Genomic DNA, 19,793 nt, shown 5'->3' with positions numbered 1-19,793 from the left:
AGCCTCCACCTCTAGGTTTGAGGGGGAGCGTGGATCGTCATTGTCGGATCAAGAAGAAGCATCCACATCTGGACCAAAAGGAGAAGAAGTCATCCCTACAAGCAAAGGTATACCAATTTCAATTGTTAATAATAAAGATCATATTATTTGCTTTGAGTGTAGGGAAAAAGATCATTACAAGAGCAAGTGTCCTAAATTGGTCAAGAAGAAGGGTCAAGTGGCACCAAAGGGAAAGGAGAAGCCCAAAGAAACCGCTCCCGGAACAAAGAAGAGCAAGGAGCACATTGTGTGCTTTTCTTGCAATCAAGAGGACACTATCGGAGTCAATGTCCCAAGGAGAAGAAAGCGGTCAAGGCTCAAGGAGGAAGCACAACTCAAGGAGGAGCCTCCAAGGTAAAACGCAAGGTATCATTTGGTGAGCCTACCCCTTTAAACAATGGTAAAAAGCATGTTAGTTCTAATTTATATCATTTTAATGCTATTTACCATAAAAATAGGGAGCATGATAGCATTAAAGAAAAACATATGGCTCTCCATGCTAAGACTACCACACCTAGGGTTAGAAAGGTAGGTAAAAGTTTAGGAAATAACACTAAGGACCATAGTTATAAGCCTAGAAATAAAAATTCTCAAGGATTTAAAGAAAAATCAAAATCTAGGGATTTATGGGAAGAAAATCAAGTCTTGAGGTCAATGCTTGATAAAATGGAAAAGACCCTAAAAAGGATGGAAAGTATCCTAAAAGGACAAAACAAGAAAACCCTAGGTTTAGCACAACAAGGGTCATCCAAGGGCCTTAGAGGTTTGGGATACAAACCCAAAACTAAAAAGGAAGTGCCTTCCTATCATATGGTTCCATATCATATGGTTCCATATAATTATGGAACCAACCCTAGGTCAAATGGTCAAGTCAAAAATACTAGGGAGGTTATTCCTAAGAGTATTTTTACAACAAAAGTGACTGAGACTTCTAAGAAGTCCAAGAAAGTCACAAAGAAGGTCACAAGGGAAGAAATCCCTAGAGTTGACCTAGAAGATGTGACCAAGGCTTCTAAGAAGTCTAACAAGGTCACTAGGAAGGTATCTAGGAAGGCTATTCCTAGTGAGTACCTAGAGCATCCAAGGAGCACCAATAGGTGTTGGGTTCCTAGGAGCATTTTCTCTATCCCTTAGATGGGTTAGAGAGTGTCAACTCCGATTAAAGGGTAGTTAACCCAACTTTGATGAAGTTGACACTCTAAGAGCATTTTCAAAGTTATTGTTAACTTTGAAAATGATAAGGATTAATGGCTTACTCTTGGAAAGAGTAAGATGTTCCATAATGTGAGTTGATTTTAAAATTAAATTGGCACATTTGGAAGAATCATAAGAACTACCAAGTTGGGTTTGTGGTATGTTCTTAGGAAAAATTAAAGGCAATTTAAGCCTTAACTTAATTTGTCACTCTTTAAAAGAGTAATTTGTGCCAAAAAATTTGAGGAATTTGCTTAATTTAAATTGGCATGAAATTAGGAAAATCAATAGAAATGTCAAAATTGAATTTTGGCATTTTCTTGGGAAATTGTGGGCAATCTAGGTTTTAGATTTTAATTTAGCTAAGGATTAAGGATACTTAGATAGATAATCTAGGTATTTCATTTATGCTAATTTACCATGCGTTGTTTGTCCATCATATGCCATGACATCATGTTTTGTATTCATGTTTTATTATGAAAAATACAAAAATATCATGTCATGTCATACATACATCATGTAGTCATAGGGAATTTTCTTTTGAAAATTATTTATTTTTGATGTATGTCATAACATATCATGTATTATTTTTAAATTCCTTGAAATTAAGGACAAATGGCATTTGTTAACAAGTCACATCCTTGGTGGATGTTCATAACCTCAAAATGCCTAGGTAGATATGCATGATCCCTAGATTAGGGCAAAACCAAGATATTACATCTCACTAAAAGAACTATAAGGTGACTTGTATGTGATTCCGTACACATTAAATACAAGTGAGATGTTAGGATGATGAACAAAACTCCAGATGTTGATTTAGTGCATTTTTATGAGTTTTAGGTTCATCAAAACACATAGTTATGTGTTTTCCAATCAGTGGGAAAGCTAATGTACAAGTCATATGCATTGAGCCCAAAGAACATAGTTGGATATTGGTTTTGAAAATAATTTTAAATATTTTTTGGAAAACCTTGATGAAGGCTATCTTTTGATAGTAATCATCATTGAAAAATTGAGCACAAACTTGGAAGAAAACACTAAACTTATTATAAGTTTATAAGTTTGTGTCAATCTTTGAAAATAGAAAGTATTTTCATAAAAAAACTATTTTTCCTTGATAATATATACCCTAAATAATGTCTACATGAACTTTCATAATTTTTGGAATTTTGTAGAATTTTTTAGGGGTTTCTGAAGTTGACTGAAATGGAATTTCAACAACTTCAGAGCTTCAATCGATCACCCGATCGATTGAAGTGTCTCAATCGATCGGGTGATCGATTGAGAGTGAGCTTCTCGCGAACAGAAGCTCATTGGATCGATCCACCGATCGATCCACGCAGTCTAAATCGATCAGTGGATCGATTCAGCAGGGTTCAATTGATTGGAACCCAACTCCAATCGATTGGGAATGCTGATTTTGGCTGGGAAAGCTTGATTTCAGCATTTTGAACCACCTTTAGTCTAGGTAACCATTCCTTACCCCTCAAAACACACTTGTATACATTTAGGGGGAGTTTTCTTGATGAAAAAAAGGACGGATTGGTTAAGGGAGACTAAGTAGAGGTTTAAGTTGAGGTTTGGTTTCAATATTGAATTTTTGAAACTCAAAACTTCTAAATTTGGGTTTCCTAAAGGTTTAGGGATTCCAAGTCATTGTTGGTGCAATGACAGAGGTTACGTGCATGTCTTTAGGGGGAGTTACTCTTTAAGGACATGAAAATCTATTTTTCATACACCTTGGAAGTTGGTTAACCTTCTTTAGTGAAAATGCTCAAGGTTGGGCATTTGACTGTAATGGAGAGTGGATATCTTCATTATTCATGTGATGTATGCTCATGGATGAGCATTTGATGACAATGAAGGGTATGGGACCTTCATTTGAATCGTGTGTGCATATACCAAGTGATATATGTTCAAGGATGAGCGGTGAGAATAATGAAGGGTATGGGACATTCGTTATTGTGTTGTGAACAACGAGTGAAGTTGTAAACAACGTTGGGTAACTCTTCAGGGGGAGAGTTGTTGATGTGTGTCAATAGGGGGAGAATGTGTGGTTAAGTTAGGCCTTCATTACCTAAGAAGGAGTTTGCCCTCTAGAAAAGGAGGAGAATGAAGGAAATCATCATTCTTACATTGGCATGAAGGAGAGTTGAGGCTATGAGATTAGCCTAACTTAAAAGTATTGTCAAGCATCAAAAAGGGGGAGATTGTTAGTGCAATATTCCCTAGGTCAAGGTTGACCTGGTTGACTGAACTTGAATTGGTTCAAGCTCGAGTTTTGATGTTTGAGTTTCGATGTTTGACAATACATGTAGACAACACATGGAGATTGCAGGGGCAATTGTTCATATGGGATATTGTGAAGAAGAATCAAGTAGGTCAAGGTTGACTGGATACTTGATTGGGAAATCCTGGTGAGTGAAGTCAGGTGAAAGACCTAGTGGGTGAAGCTAGACAGCTGGAAAGTCCTAATTAGTGAAGCTAGACAGTTGGGAAATCCTGATGAGTGAAGTCAGGTGAAAGACCTAGTGAGTGAAGCTAGGAAATCCTGGTGAGTGAAGTCAGGTGAAAGACCTAGTGAGTGAAGCTAGGCAGAAGGGAAGTCCTGGTGAGTGAAGCCAAACACAGGAAATTCAGATAGATCAAGACTGATCGGACATCTGGTGCTGGGAAGTCCAAGTAGGTCAAAGGGATTGACCTGATACTTGGCACGAGGGAATCCAGATGGGTCAAGGTTGACCAGACATCTGGTGGAAGTCCAAGTGGGTCAAAGAGATTGACCGGACACTTGGTGAGGGAAACCTAGCAGGTCAAGGGTGACCGGATGCTAGACATGATGAACCAATAGGTCATGGTTGACTGGATGTTGGTGTAGGGGACTTTGGACTTGTTTTTGGGTAAAAACAGAAGCTGAAACGATCAGCCGATCGATTGGCTGATGCCCAATCGATCGGCTGATCGATTGGGTGAGTCCCCGCGACAAACCTCCTCCCAATCGATCAGTGAATCGATTGGAGAGAAGTGTTGCGCGAATAGAAATCCTCCCAATCGATCGGGCGATCGATTGTGAGCTGCGATTTTTCGCGATAAGCCTTAGATCGATCAGCCGATCGATCCAGACAATTTCCAAGAGCACAGAGGCGCTCTGGATTGATCGGTCGATTGATCCAAAGCCTCCCCAATCGATTGGGAGCAATCCAATCGATTAGGATTTGACCGTTGGCGCAGGATATAGCTGTTGGCGAGCGTTTCTCTCGGCAGAACTTCCACGGCTTCGATCCTTCTCTTCAGCGATCTTCACAGCGACTCCACAAAGCTCTCGCCACCAGTTCTTGAAGGTTCTTGGAGGCTTGTGCTGGTGCACGTCTAAGTCAAGAGGCGAGGAAGAAGTTAGGGATAGGGTTTTCTTGTGTAAACTTGTAAGATCTTATTGTATTTTGTTTCCCTTTTCTTTCTTCTTGTACTGAGAGCTTGTAAGGCTTCTCCGCCTTCGGTAGTTACCGTAAAGGAGTGTTTTTCATAGTGGAGAGTGCGTAATTGTGTGGATCCTTGAACTAGTCACCTCTTCTTGAGGTGGATACCAAGTAAATCAACAAGTTAGCGTTGTTCTGTATTGTTTCTTGTAATTTCCGCTGCACATCTTCACGAGAAGCAAACAACGCTGAACACGAGATCGCGCCGAGCTATTCACCCCCCCCCCCTCCCCCTAGCTACATTTCGGTCCTAACATAAATGTCATATAATTTTTCTTTCCAATAAAAATAATTGTGTTACAGGTTGATAAGATAAATAAATTATGAGTAGCAAGTCTTTCCTCTCCTTTTATGCCTCTCTGAAGTAGTGTAAGTAGTTCAAAGTCCATATTGATTTCTGATTATTGTGTTGGTTCTTTTAACTCTCTTGCATTAGAAGCATAAAATAGTCCCAACATTAATAGACCACTCAGTTCTCATAAGCTAACATTCATGAGACTAGTCCTACATGAATCAAATGACATAAGTTAGCATTAAATAACCAACTACTGATTCATGTGTATGAAAAGAATCAAATGATAGTTTTCTTATTCTGAAACAAAGGGAGTTGGAAACACATTGATAACATAACAGAAAAAAATTTTGACAGGGAGTGACACTTACTAACCTTCCGTTCTTTTACAATTAAAGTCTGATCGGCTTGATGCCCCCAACTGCAAAGAAAGACAGGTAAGATATTAACATGAGCAAGAAAAGCATAAACATAAACAAGAAACAATTACCAAGCATTATAAATATATAGACAACAAAAGTATAATGCAAGAAAAAAGAACAAAATGCAATGGAAAGAGAATGAGGATTAGCAAATTTCTACACAAGATTTATCAATCCACCTTCTCCATAAGAACTCTCAGATAGTATTCCTGTGAGTCAAAACTAAAACTAAGAATACATGCAGGAAGCATGAAAAAGAGTTGCCTACCTTTCTTAGGAAATTTCCCCTTCTATCTACTTTTGGATAGAAACAGAAATAGGGAAAGGAGATCCAAGTTGCTCCATTCCTTCTTACTTTTTCTTCTTCAACCTAATAGATAAGGAAATTTAATTGCTTTCCCTCTCTCTCTCTAATACTTTAACTCCTTCCCACCTAAGTTGGTACACCCTATTGGGTTTTTCGGGCCGCAAAAACCGCTTTTTGCGTTACGGAAGCCTCGAATCTCATGCCACCGGATCCGTGCGAAGTTATAAAACAAAATTTTCTACATGTACGAGTTTCTCTAACCTAGATCTACACTAGATCTACAAAAAAAAAGAGATTACCCTTGATGCGAAGCACTTCGCAAATCCTGCTCGTCCAAGGTTCGCCGGATCTCAAGGTAGTCAAGTGTACAACCCTCTATGTGTATCCACACGAACAAATCGATGGAGAGAACCTCTAAAGATGTGCTAGAAACCTTAGAGGATCAGCAATGGTGGAGGAGAGGGAGAGAAGAAAGGTAGAGAAGAAGAAGAAACCTTGAATGAAAAATCAATTCACTCTAGTAACCCCCACCAAAGTGGCCGACCACTTTATGCTTCTAAACCCCCATGGAATATCAAGAGTCAAGTTTCTTGATCTCCTCCATGAGGTGGCATTTGGTCAAGTCAAACTTGACCAAATGAAGAAGCCTTGATGATGTGGCATTGGTCAAGTCAAAACTTGACTCTTTATCTTCCTACTTAAGTCAAGTCAAACTTGATCTTTTTCTCTCCCATGGTTGATCAAATCTAACCATTGGTTCAAGTCAATTTTAATTCAATGAATCTCTAGTCATTGAATTAAATTGGCTCAATGAGTTTAAGTCCAAATTAGACTCATTTAACACATGAACCAAATTAAGTCCAACTCAATTAGTTTACTTTGGATTACTCTTAATCCAATTTGGTTCATCACATGAACCTAATCCTCTTGGTTCATCATATGAACATAATCTCCATCTAATTGGCCTTTGTGTGTGACCCTATAGGTTCTTGTAACGTTGGCAATGCTCCTAAACCCATTTAGAAGCATAAGTAATGAGCGGTATCTAGCAACACATCATTACTACCCAAGTTACAAGAATGTTGAGATCCAACATCACCTTGTGACTACTAATTGTGACCCCTCACAATATATGATAAGTGTCCTTCTATCCTTGACATCTAGATTGATCAATATGAGGCATAGACCGTGTCATCCTCTAATCAATCTAAATCTTGAATCCCAAGTAGACTCACTCAATCAAATGAGCTCAACATCTCATATTGACTCATTTGAGCATGGTCATGCACTTAGTGGTCTCACTCTATCAAGAATAATGATGTCACTCCCGTCATATAGGAGGGATAGATCCCATCTACATCACTCACATCCATCCGCATAATTTGTTACATACCCAGTAATCGCCTTTATAGTCCACCCAGTTATGGGTGACGTTTGACGAAGCCAAAGTAAGTAACTCCTTATGTAGGGAACCATGGTGACTTCAGGTCCAAGGATTAATAGTCATACTAATAGTCATATGAGAAAGTATATGACACTCATATAATGATCCATGATACTTTCTCATAGCGGGTCATTCAGTATACATTCTCCAATGCATACACATGTGTCAACTTGATATCTCCATATCCATGACTTGTGAGATCAAGTCATTGAGTTGACCTACATGCTAGTCTCGTCGCATTAACATTGTCCCTGAATGTTAATACTTGACTAGGAATGATTAAGAGTAGTGTTCCTATATCATCTCAATATCGATTCAACCAATCGATTGATATAGGTAAGAACCTTCTAGTCAAGGATCCTATTATACTTAATTATTTGGCACCAATACAAGTAAGCATAATAACCATAAACAAATGTCTTTATATACATAAGAATATGATACAACGAGTTCATACAACAATCATCAAATGATTGGCTCTAAGGCTCTAACTAACAATCTCCCACTAGCACTAGTGCCAATCAGTATAGGCTCTAAGGCCTAATGACCTAGTGTGACCATCATGCTTCCTCTGTACCAAAGACTTGGTCAAGGGATCTGCGATTTTAGCCTCAGTGGGTACTCTGCAAATCTTCACATCTCCTCTATCGATGATCTCTCGAATGAGATGGAAGCACCGTAGTATGTGTTTGGTCCGCTGGTGTGAGCGAGGTTCCTTAGCCTGTGCTATTGCTCCATTGTTCAATAGAGCTCTATGAGATCAGCTATGCTAGGAACCACCCCAAGTTCAGTAATGAACTTGCGGATCCAAACTGCCTCATTTGCTGCTTCTAATGCAGCAATATACTCGGCATCTGTTGTAGAATCAGCGACTGTGTCCTGCTTTGAACTCTTCCAGCTCACAACACCACCATTTATGCAAAACACGAACTCAGACTGTGATCGATAATCATCCTGGTCAGTTTGGAAGCTAGTATCACTGTAACCCTTTACAGCTAGCTCGTCATCACCTCCATATATCAAGAAATATTCTTTAGTCCTTCTCAAGTACTTAAGAATATTCTTAACCGCTATCCAGTGACTTTCACCTGGATCTGACTGGTATCTGCTCGTCATGCTCAAAGCATACGAGACATCAGCACGGCATGGCCTACATGATAGATCCTATGGCTGAAGCATAAGGGATCTGATCCATGCGGTCTCTCTCCTCCCTAGAGGAGGGACCTTGAGTCTTCGAAAGACTCACACCATGTGACATCGGCAGAAATCCCTTCTTGGAGTTCTGCATAGCAAACCGTAATAGTACCTTGTCAATGTATGTACTCTGACTTAGGCCAAGCAATCTCTTAGATCTATCTCTATAGATCTATATGCCTAGAATGCAGGATGCTTCACCTAAGTCCTTCATTGAGAAACAAGTCTCTAGCCAAGTCTTGACAGACTGCAGCAAAGGGATGTCTTTCTCAATGAGTAGAATGTCATCCACATACAATATAAGGAAGACAACTGTGCTCCCAACAACCTTCTTGTAGACACAAGGTTCATCTTCATTCTTGATGAAATCTAACTGTTTGATTGCATCATCGAATCGAAGATTCCAGCTCTGAGAAGCTTGCTTTAGTCCATAAATAGACCTATGCAGCTTGCATACTCTGCCAGTATGTTGTGGATCTACAAAACCCTCAAGTTGTGTTATGTACACATCCTCGAGCAGGTTTCCATTCAGAAACGTGGTTTTGACATCCATTTGCCAGATCTCATAATCGTGGTACGCTGCAATAGCAAGCATAATCCGAATGGATTTAAACATCGCTACTGGAGAAAAAGTTTAATCATAGTCAATACCATGAATTTGCTTGAAACTTTAGCTACCAAGCGACCCTTATAAATAAGTCCATCCATGTCATTCTTTCTCTTAAAGACCCACTTACACCCAATGGGTTTGACCCCTTCAGGTGGATCAACCAAAGTCCAGATTTGGTTAGTGTACATGGATTCCATCTCGGATCTCATGCCCTCTAGCCATTTCTCAGAATCTGGTCTCATCACAACTTCCTGATAGAAGGTAGGCTCATCCTCAATGAGCACAACGTCATCATGGTCAGATAAGATAAATGAATATCTCTCAGGCTGACGACGTACCCTATCAGACCTGCGAAGAGGTAGGTCTACTTGAACTGGTTGTTGTTCCTCAACTCCTTGTGGAACATCATCCACAACACTTTGTGGTTCCAGTTCAACTTCCATCGAGGCTTCAGTGCTATGGTTCACATTTTGAACTTCTTCAAGATCGAACGTACTCCCACTAGTCTTTCTAGAAACAAAATCCCTTTCTAGAAATACCCCAGTCTTAGCCACAACTATCTTGTGTTGACTGGGAATGTAGAAGTAATATCCCTTTGTTTCCTTGGGATATCCAATAAAATAGCACTTATCAGATTTGGGTCACAATTTGTCCGAGACTTGACGTCAAACGTAAGCCTCACAACCTCAAATCCTCATAAAAGACACCTGGGCATCTCTCCCAGTTCATATCCTATATGGTGTCTTTATTACAGCCTTAGATGGAACTCGGTTGAGAATGAAGGTTGTTGTGTCTAGAGCATAGCCCCAAAGATCCATGGAAAGATCTGTGTGACTCATCATAGACCGTACCATATCTAATAAGATGTGATTCCTCCTTTCGGATACATCATTCCACTGTGGTGTTCCAGGAGGAGTGAGCTGGGATAGAATCCCATACTCAGCTAGATAATCACGAAGTTCATGGCTAAGGTATTCACCACCTCGATCTGATCGAAGTATCTTAATACTCTTGTCAAGCTGATTTTGTACTTCATTCTTGAATTCCTTGAACTTTTCAAAGGATTCTGACTTATGTGTCATCATATACACATAACCATATCTACTGAAATCATCAGTAAATGTAATGAAGTACCTATAACCACCCCTAGCAGCGACATTGAAAGGTCCACATACATCACTATGTATAAGTCCTAACAAGTCAGTCGCTCTCTCGCTATGTCTACTAAAGGGAGTCTTGGTCATCTTGCCCAGTAGGCATGACTCACATGTCTCATAAGATTCAAAATCAAATGAGTCCAGCAAACAATCTTTATGGAGCTGGGATAAGCGTTTGTCATTTATATGACCTAAGCGACAGTGCCAGATATAGGTTTGATTCATGTCATTTGACTTGAACCTCTTGGTACTTATGTTATAGATAGGGTTTTCAATGTCTAGAATGTAGAGTCCGTTCATCAGAGGTGCACTACAATAGAACATATCATTTAAATAAACTGAACAATATTTGTTCTTTATTATAAATGAAAAACTTTTCTTGTCTAAACAAGAAACTGATATAATGTTCTTAGTCAAAGCAGGCACATAACAACAATCATCCAATTCTAGTACAAGCCCAAAGGGCATAGATAGAGAATAAGTTCCTACAGCAACAGCAGCAACCCGTGCTCCATTGCCTACTTGTAGGTCCACCTTGCCCTTCGTCAATGCCCTGTTATTTCTCAGCACCTGCACATTAGTACAAATGTGAGAAGCACATTCGGTATCTAATACTCATGATGAAGAAATAGATAGATTAACTTCTATAACATATATACCTGAAATGGAAGTCTCACTTCTCTTCTTCTTAAGATCTTCCAAGTACACTTTGTAGTTCCTCTTCCAGTGCCCGGTCTAACCGCAGTAGAAGCAGGTAGCATCCTTGGCAACCCCTCCTTTGGGTTTCAGTGCCTTGCCTTTGCCCTTGGCTTGGGACTTTCCCTTACCTTTGGGCTTGCCCTTGACCTTATGTTTTTGTACCATCAAAATGAAATTGGGCTTAACCTTCTTAAGGTTGAGCTCAACAGTTCTTAACATGTTAAGTAGCTCGAGTAGTGGCTTGTCAATTTCGTTCATGTTATAATTTAGAACGAATTGACTATAGCTATCTTGCAAGGATTGCAAGATCATGTCAGTGGCCAGCTCTTAGCCAAGTGGGAATCCCAACCTCTGTAGGTTTTCTATGTACCCAATCATTTTGAGTACATATGGGCCTACGGGAGTCCCATCTTGCATCTTGCACTGAAACAATGACTTAGAGATCTCGAATCTCTCGTGCCTCGCTTGTCCTTGATATAGTTGACGAAGATGTTCAATCATATCATAAGCGCCCATCAACTCGTGTTGCTTCTGAAGCTCAGAGTTCATGGTCGTGAGCATAAGACATGACACATCTAATGCATCATCTTGATGCTTCTTGTAAGCATCTCGATCAACTCGCGTGGCAGTGGCAGGAGGTGCCTCAGGAATGGGCTGCTCCAGGACGTACAGTTTTCGTTCCTATGTGAGAACTATTCTCAGGTTCCTGTACCAGTCCAGGAAGTTAGCTCCATTGAGTTTGTCCTTATCGAGGACAGAACGCAGGGAAAAGGAGTTCGTGTTTGACGACATGGTAATCTACAACATAAAAATACAGAAAAATATCATATCCCAATTAATCATCTAATTAGGCCTTTAATTAAATGATGCTCCCACTGAATTATAGAACTTTTGTAGAATCAAGTCATGGTCGTGGTCAAACCACAGTTACTAGATTCTAACTAGCTATAATTCGTGCGGGACAAGATCCACATCATACTACGCCTTGTGTTAGCTTTGGCTAAATCGCCCAAGACTTAGTATGATCGGTAGGTAACTAATTACCAATTACATCTCTATGCAACTCTTGTTTATAGGATCAAGATCCACATGTATATTAAAACTTGAGTTAGCTTTGGCTAAATCGCCCAAGAGTTAATATAAATGTGATTTTGACCTATCTATCAACCATTGGAAAATGCCTATAGTTAAACTCGATCCAATTGAGTTAACTAGTTACTCAATCTAATTGAGTTATACTCACCCATGCATTGATAGGCGGGACCAAGATTGTCCCTCCGCACCCTACCAAGATAATATGTGTTGCTCTGCTTTGGCAGATTCAACAACAACATGTGATCGAGGTAGTGATGGGTATCACGGCATGGTAGACATTTCAAGTTGACGCGATTGAGATCTAATCTAATCGACGATGTGTATCATATACTCAATTTAGATCTAATCTAATCGTGGAGGTGCATCATATACGCGATTTAGATCTAATCTAATCGTTAAGACACTAATTAATTACTAATCTAGCATACATCACATACACACACAAGCAATTAATTAAATTTTGTGATTAGTCATGGCCCTACTACGATCCTCTCAAGCCAATGAGAAGATCGGTTGGTCAACCTAGGGTCAATAGCTTCCTCAAGCTCCTCCCTTTGACCGTCATGTGTTGCTCGCACCCTCCTTATAACTCCATCTCGAGTGGACCTTCCACCGCTCCAATTTTATACATTACAAAAGGTGAAACTCGAGTTACATTCGAGTCTAAAAACTATTTTACAACAGGAATATAAATAGAAGGGCATGACGCGCAGGTCGCTAATCAAGTACAACACGCACAAACACACAAAATGGCGCGCAGGCCGTATTATGAATTACAACACATATTTCCAATCAAATTGGGTTCTTTGGGCCATGACCATCACAAAATGATACATAATTCTAAATTATATGATTTCCATAAATTTCTGTATTTTTTTTTAATATTTTTAAGATTTTATGAGTCGCAATTTCCCGGCGATCCCAATTAGCGATTTTCGAGCGCAATCGCGAAACGAAGCCCCTTGCAGGGTTAGGGGCAGCACCCCTACTTGCGATATAATCATCGCAAGTGTTCCTAAGCGATCCTAAAGCACCTTAAGTTGCTGTCCCAAAATGTATTGGGCGAGACCTTGCCGATTTGGAAGGTGTTTCTCGGTAGTCGAAGCCTACAAGTGTTCAAACACTTGTTGCTTCACTTCTACGAGAAAAATACCCATAAAATACATAAAAATCATAAATTTACAGATAGTTACAGAACTGATATTTTTCATAAAAATACAAACGAAACTCGTACACACTTCGCACGTGGCTCTGATACCACTGTTGGACTTTTCAAGACCGCAAAAATCGCTTTTTGCGTTGCGGAAACCCCGAATCTCATGCCACCGGATCCATGCTAAGTTATAAAACAAAATTTTCTATGTGTACGAGTTTCTCTAACCTAGATCTACACTAAATCTACAAAGAAAAAGAGATTACCCTTAATGCAAAGCCCTTCGCAAATCCCGCTCGTCCAAGGTTCGCCGGTTCTCAAGGTTGTCAAGTGTACAACCCTCTATGTGTATCTACACGAACAAATCGATGGAGAGAACCTCTAAAGATGTGCTAGCAACCTTAGAGGATCAGCAATGGTGGAGGAGAGGGAGAGAAGAAAGGTAGAGAGGAAGAAGAAATCTTGAATGAAAAATCAATTCACTCTAGTAACCCCCACCAAAGTGGCCGGCCACTTTATGCTTCTAAACCCCCATGGAATATCAAGAGTCAAGTCTCTTGATCTCCTCCATGAGGTGGCGTTTGGTCAAGTCAAACTTGACCAAATGAAGAAGCCTTGATGATGTGGCATTGGTCAAGTCAAAGTCAAGTCAAAACTTGACTCTTTATCTTTCTACTTAAGTCAAGTCAAACTTGATCTTTTTCTCTCCCATGGTTGATCAAATCTAACCATTGGTTCAAGTCAATTTTAATTCAATGAATCTCTAGTCATTGAATTAAATTGGCTCAATGAGTTTAAGTCCAAATTAGACTCATTTAACACATGAACCAAATTGAGTCCAACTCAATTAGTTTACTTTGGATTACTCTTAATCCAATTTGATTCATCACATGAACCTAATCCTCTTGGTTCATCATATGAACATAATCTCCATCTAATTGGCCTTTGTGTGTGACCCTATAGGTTCTTGTAACGTTGGCAATGCTCCTAAACCCATTTAGAAGCATAAGTAATGAGCGGTATCTAGCAACACATCATTACTACCCAAGTTACAAGAATGTTGAGATCCAACATCACCTTGTGACTACTAATTGTGACCCCTCACAATATATGATAAGTGTCCTTCTATCCTTGACATCTAGATTGATCAATATGAGGCATAGACCGTGTCATCCTCTAATCAATCTAAATCTTGAATCCCAAGTAGACTCACTCAATCAAATGAGCTCAATTTCTCATATTGACTCATTTGGGCATGACCATGCACTTAGTGATCTCACTCTATCAAGAATAATGATGTCACCCCCGTCATATAGGAGGGATAGATCTCATCTACATCACTCACATCCCTCCGCATAATTTGTTACATACGCAGTAATCGCCTTTATAGTCCACCCAGTTACGGGTGACGTTTGACGAAGCCAAAGTATGTAACTCCTTATGTAGGGAACCATGGTGACTTCAGGTCCAAGGACAAATAGTCATACTAATAGCCACATGAGAAAGTATATGACACTCATATAACGATCCATGATACTTTCTCATGGCGGGTCATTCAGTATACATTCTCCAATGCATACCCATGTGTCAACTTGATATCTCCATATCCATGACTTGTGAGATCAAGTCATCGAGTTGACCTACATGCTAGTCTCGTCGCATTAACATTGTCCCTGAATGTTAATACTTGACTAGGAATGATTAAGAGTAGTGTTCCCTATATCATCTCAATATCGATTCAACTAATCGATTAATATAGATAAGAACCTTCTACTCGAGGATCCTATTATACTTAGTTATTTGGCACCAATACAAGTAAGCATAATAACCATAAGCAAATGCCTTTATATATATAAGAATATGATACAACGAGTCCATACAACAATCATCAAATGATTGACTATAGGGCTCTAACTAACACACCCTTGACCTCTGCTCACCTCTCAAGTTCCATACTCTTTCTAACTCCTAAGCACAAACAACTTTCTTAATCTCATTTAATCATCAACCATTTTTTCTTAATCACTTTCTTTAATGCTTCCAAAGTTCAGATATGTTAAAAAGTTAAAACTGTATGCTTTTATTCTTTTAATTTGCCCTCTCCTAAATTTACTTACCTCTATTTGTAGTCATGGTAGGAAATGGAAATAAAGCAACAACATAGCTATTCCATAATACACAAGTATAGAATCACAGAAATTAGAAATATAACAAGACTAAGTAGAAGTATAAAATTCCTTTTACCTACTAAGTAGAAGTAGACTAATTAGAAACACAACAACATAGTAATTATATGAACAAATTTTTAGTTATAAAATTCCTTTTACCTTCTAAGTAGAAGTATCCTTTTTTAATTGTTATCATTATCACCTGTTGTAAGATCACTCAAATTATTATTAACTTTAGGACTAGAAGCGCAAATAGGTTTAACTATTACATTTAGGATTATCATACCTCCAGCATTGAAGATGGAACCTTTGTCAGTCAAAAAACAACAAAACTGATGGCAAAGTATCTTGTGTGTCCATGTCAATTCCAAAGATCTACAATAAAAAGCACCACACATGCAACTAATTTCAAAAGAGTTGAGACTTAAAAGTAAAATGGATATACATTATATTTGTAAAATAATATATCTCAGTAAGGAGGAGACATAGTTCCATACATGACAAAGTATACATTTTTTCTCTCAAGTCAAAGGCATATACAAGCAATATGCAGTAGACCCACTACATAGTGCATATGCAATATGTGGAGGCATATATAATATTTTTTAAAAAGTTATATTGATGAAAATGAGAATCATATATACAATGAAGTATATTTTTTTAACACATCTAATTCACACTACCAGATGGAAAATAATATTTTAATCACATGACACAAAACATACAAAATATACCAATCAATATTAATCTATAATGATATCATATATATGCAATTTGAATATAATCAACACCTAAAATGTTTGTCACTTACAAAACAATCGTTTAAGCAAACCCACACAAGTTACAAGCCATCAAATACGGTATCATAGGGTTTAAAGTTAAGATGATTTAATGTAAATTGATTCAAATTGACCAAATAAAAACTTTTAACAATAGAGGTACACTACAATTGCAGCCACTATGCATAATGCATTCCACTTCAAAATTCAGTTACACAACTGCATAAATGGTTCAAAAGAGAGATTTAACCTATTTGAAGTAATAGTTTGAGACAATCTAGGTGCTCTTGGATAGAAAAAAGATACGAAAAAATTGGATTTTTTACTTGAACGTAGCAAATTGTGTTAACAGGATTCAATTTCTGGATCTTTAGTTGAAAGTTCTTCTATTTATCGGTCTTGTCCCTCCCCTCCGCATGCCTCTTGTTAAACTTTAACATTTCTTTCTTCTCCTCCATCTTCTGCACTTTCCCTTGGTTTCTCTGTTTGCTTAGCATGCTCGCCCACCACCTCTGGTTGAGAACTTCGCCACTGCCTTAGCCACATCCTCCATGTCCTCTGCCTCATAAAAGGTCCGACCTTGGATGGCGTCACTGGCATCGTAGAATCCACAGATGAGACTCTTCCCATACGAATGATTGGAGAAGTCATCCCTCAAGCCAAAGTTCCCCCTCCACAATACATTGTTGTGTTTGGGAATCGACCTTGCTACAAAAGAAATCAGGGGCAAAGGAACATTTTTTATACCGTCAAAACCTTTTTTCCCGAAGAGGCCATCTATGAGGACTCGCATCGCTAGGCATTGAAGAACATAAGGGCCTTGTGGAGTGCGAGGGTGTAGCTATCCTACGGTGAATTTGGGCAATGATGAGCGAAGCAAGGAAGGCAGAGTACGGCAGAGATGAAGGCGAAGCATGGAGGTAGAGAGGGAGGAAGAGCACGGAGGCAGAGAGGGAGGCGGAGCGCGGAAGGTTTTGGTAGAGAGGAAGGGTTTCGACGGAGAGGGAGTAAGGCTCGCGACAGAAAATTTTTGATGAAGAGGGAGTCGTGGGTGGCTTTAGAGATTTGGCCGAAGAATTCGGCTAAGAATTTTAAAATTTAAAATTTAAAAAAAAAAACTAAAGATGATTAATATTTTTATGTTAACAACTTCGTAAATAATATTTATTGATAGCATATATTTTTTACACGCCGACATTAATATTAGTATAATAATATTAATAGTACATTCTACACGTCGTTAATATTAAATTTTAACAATGCACTATACATACTGTAGAAAAGTTTATTGACAGTGGACTTTTTTTGCACACCGGCGTTTGTATAAATATTATACTATCTGCAGCGTACATAATTGGGCGTTGTAAAAACTATTATTAACAGTGCACTCAAACCACGCGTCGTTGATGATGCGCTGCGGAAAGTCATATTTGTTGTAGTGTTCTACCCAAATCATTCGCCTCTCGACTCAATAGGCCCCGCATTTTTCCAGCTGCTCACTTCTACCCCAAGTCATTCGTCTCTTTGACTCAATAGGTTTTGTATTTTTTTTACTGCTCACTTCTGCCCCAAATCCTTCATGTCTCTCAAGGACGATCATTGAAGATCTGCAACATACTAGAAATCCTTACAATTGGTGGTCTGCTAGAAAATATACCTATTTGAAAGTATTTTACGAATTGTTTGTGAATTTTTATACTTGCTCATGTGAGTTCTCTTTTTTTAGAATGGTTTATATCTAAAGATGGAACTTGTTGGTTAGTTTTCCTATTCCCGACAGTGTGTTGGATCCCCAGTCCCCCCCCCCCCCCCCCTTTCGGCATTCTAAGGGTTGTTGGTCTTTTTCCTTTTTTTTTTTTTTTTTTTGGGTGTGTGTGTGTTATAATCTATGGTGGTTGGTGGTATGTTGGATGTTTTCTGGCCATGTGTTTTGTGTCTTTTTTCCTCTATTGTCTACTACGTGATTTTGATTCTATTTATGTGATGTAGATAAGATGGCACAACCTCTTTTTAATAATAGAAGACGTAAATTAATGTGTAGTTATTTTTCGAAGTTAGAGATGGTATGTGGCAAAAACAAAGCAACAGGCCTTATTGTAGAAGATCATTCGATGGCTACACGTAACATGACAAATATTGATGTTGATACTGATTTGTCAATTATAGATGACAATATAACTACTGACAATGGGGTTGAAGTTGATTCAATGTCAAATCAACAACCATTTGTTACATCCAAAGCATCTCACTCTAAGGAGAAAAAAGAAATACCCGCTAATATAGTTAAAAAGGCTTCGAAGAAGGCAAGAAATGCACCTGTGCAAAATATTGATTGTGACTTCAAATTACTTGGTGATCGAGTATATGGTTTTATGCAAAATGTTAACTCACACCTTGAGTCTATGTCATCTTGGATTCAGGGTAAATATTCGAGAATTCCACAAGTTCTTGAGATGTTGGATAAGCACGGATTTATTTTGAAGAACAAGTAAAGGCTGTTCAAGTAATTTGTGAAGATAATGTGAAAGTTAAGCTATTGTTCAATTTGAATTCATTTGAAATAGAATATTTTATACTCAGTTGTTTGTAATTATAGATTCTAAATATGCTGGTTTTGAAAATGTTGGAAACATGTTTTCAACTTATCTTGTTTAGTAATCAGGTTTTGAATGATTGCCTAGCTACCATTCAATTAATTGATTATTTTTTGTGTTTTTAGGATGGTAGTGTATCTTTTATTTAGGGTAAGGCATTCAACAGAATTAGTCTTTTGAAGAATTGTTATGTTAACTAATGTTGTGTTCAGACAATGATTAATTAATGATAATAGTTTATTTTGGAGATGTGTTTTGTCCACTTGTACTGTGATATATGGTTAATATGCTTGGAAATACTACTACCATGCTTTAGATAATAGAAGTTTTTGTTGGACAAATAATTTCTCGGAGATATTTGAAAATTAACTGAATTTAAACTACACTGAATTAAATTTAATTTATCTGTCGATATAACCTGAACAGATAATCTTAGGTTGTCAACGGGGGTTGGTTCTGTCAAGTACTGAAAGCATATTGCATAGTGGCGGTAGAGCAGGCTGAGAGGCCGAGCGGGCTGAGAGCTCGAGTAGGTTGAGAGGCCGAGCGGGTAGATTGGCCGAGCAGGAAGTGTTAGGATGTATACTAAAAGCCTAGCTTTTGGTATAAACATTTATCTAGAAATAAGAATCACATTAGTCAAATGTCTATATTTATGATAAATGTAATTGTTCAATTAATTTATATTGTAGATAACATGGTGTGTGGTGTCACACACAGAAGATCATGTTATCGGTTCCTTATAAATTATAAACAGTAGCTCACGACCAAGATGGAAAAGAACAAACCATTGGAAGGTCGTAGTGTAATTAGGTATTAGTTTATCTTAACTATATAATTACACTAGTACACTTAGAGTGTATTGAGTAGGACCATTTGAGGTCGTTTCTTTTATACTGACTTTATAAAGGAATAAAGACTTCAGTTATTATGGAAGTGTGTGCTCTTAATCCTAATATAATAACAAGCACATATATTTGATATTTATTTCTTTAATTTATCAATGGGTAAGATTTAGTTTGATAAATCAATAAGCCCGATAAGTTGGGAAATGATATCACTTATAGTGTGTGTTGTTGATTATAGAAGAAAACTGTGTCATAGTGATCTAGGTTGAGAATGTCCCCAAGAGGAGCTCATAAGGATTGTCATGTTAAACCCTGCAGGTGG

At 38.3% G+C, this 19,793-nt stretch overlaps 1 long non-coding RNA gene across 1 annotated transcript; it reads right to left on the bottom strand.

Annotated features, from left to right (window-relative positions):
- Window positions 1–5,373: 5,373 nt before the first annotated feature.
- Window positions 5,374–17,040, bottom strand: LOC122016919. Its single transcript, XR_006121221.1, has 4 exons — window positions 16,356–17,040; window positions 15,537–15,625; window positions 15,410–15,452; window positions 5,374–5,422 (listed from the first exon to the last, which is right to left on the bottom strand). It is a non-coding gene; the product is annotated as an uncharacterized LOC122016919 (long non-coding RNA).
- Window positions 17,041–19,793: the final 2,753 nt, after the last annotated feature.

This window comes from Zingiber officinale, chromosome 8B, assembly GCF_018446385.1.
Source record: "Zingiber officinale cultivar Zhangliang chromosome 8B, Zo_v1.1, whole genome shotgun sequence".
NCBI lineage: Eukaryota > Viridiplantae > Streptophyta > Magnoliopsida > Zingiberales > Zingiberaceae > Zingiber > Zingiber officinale.
Note: the sequence above shows the minus strand (reverse complement) of the source record. Positions and strands in the feature narration are given on the sequence as shown.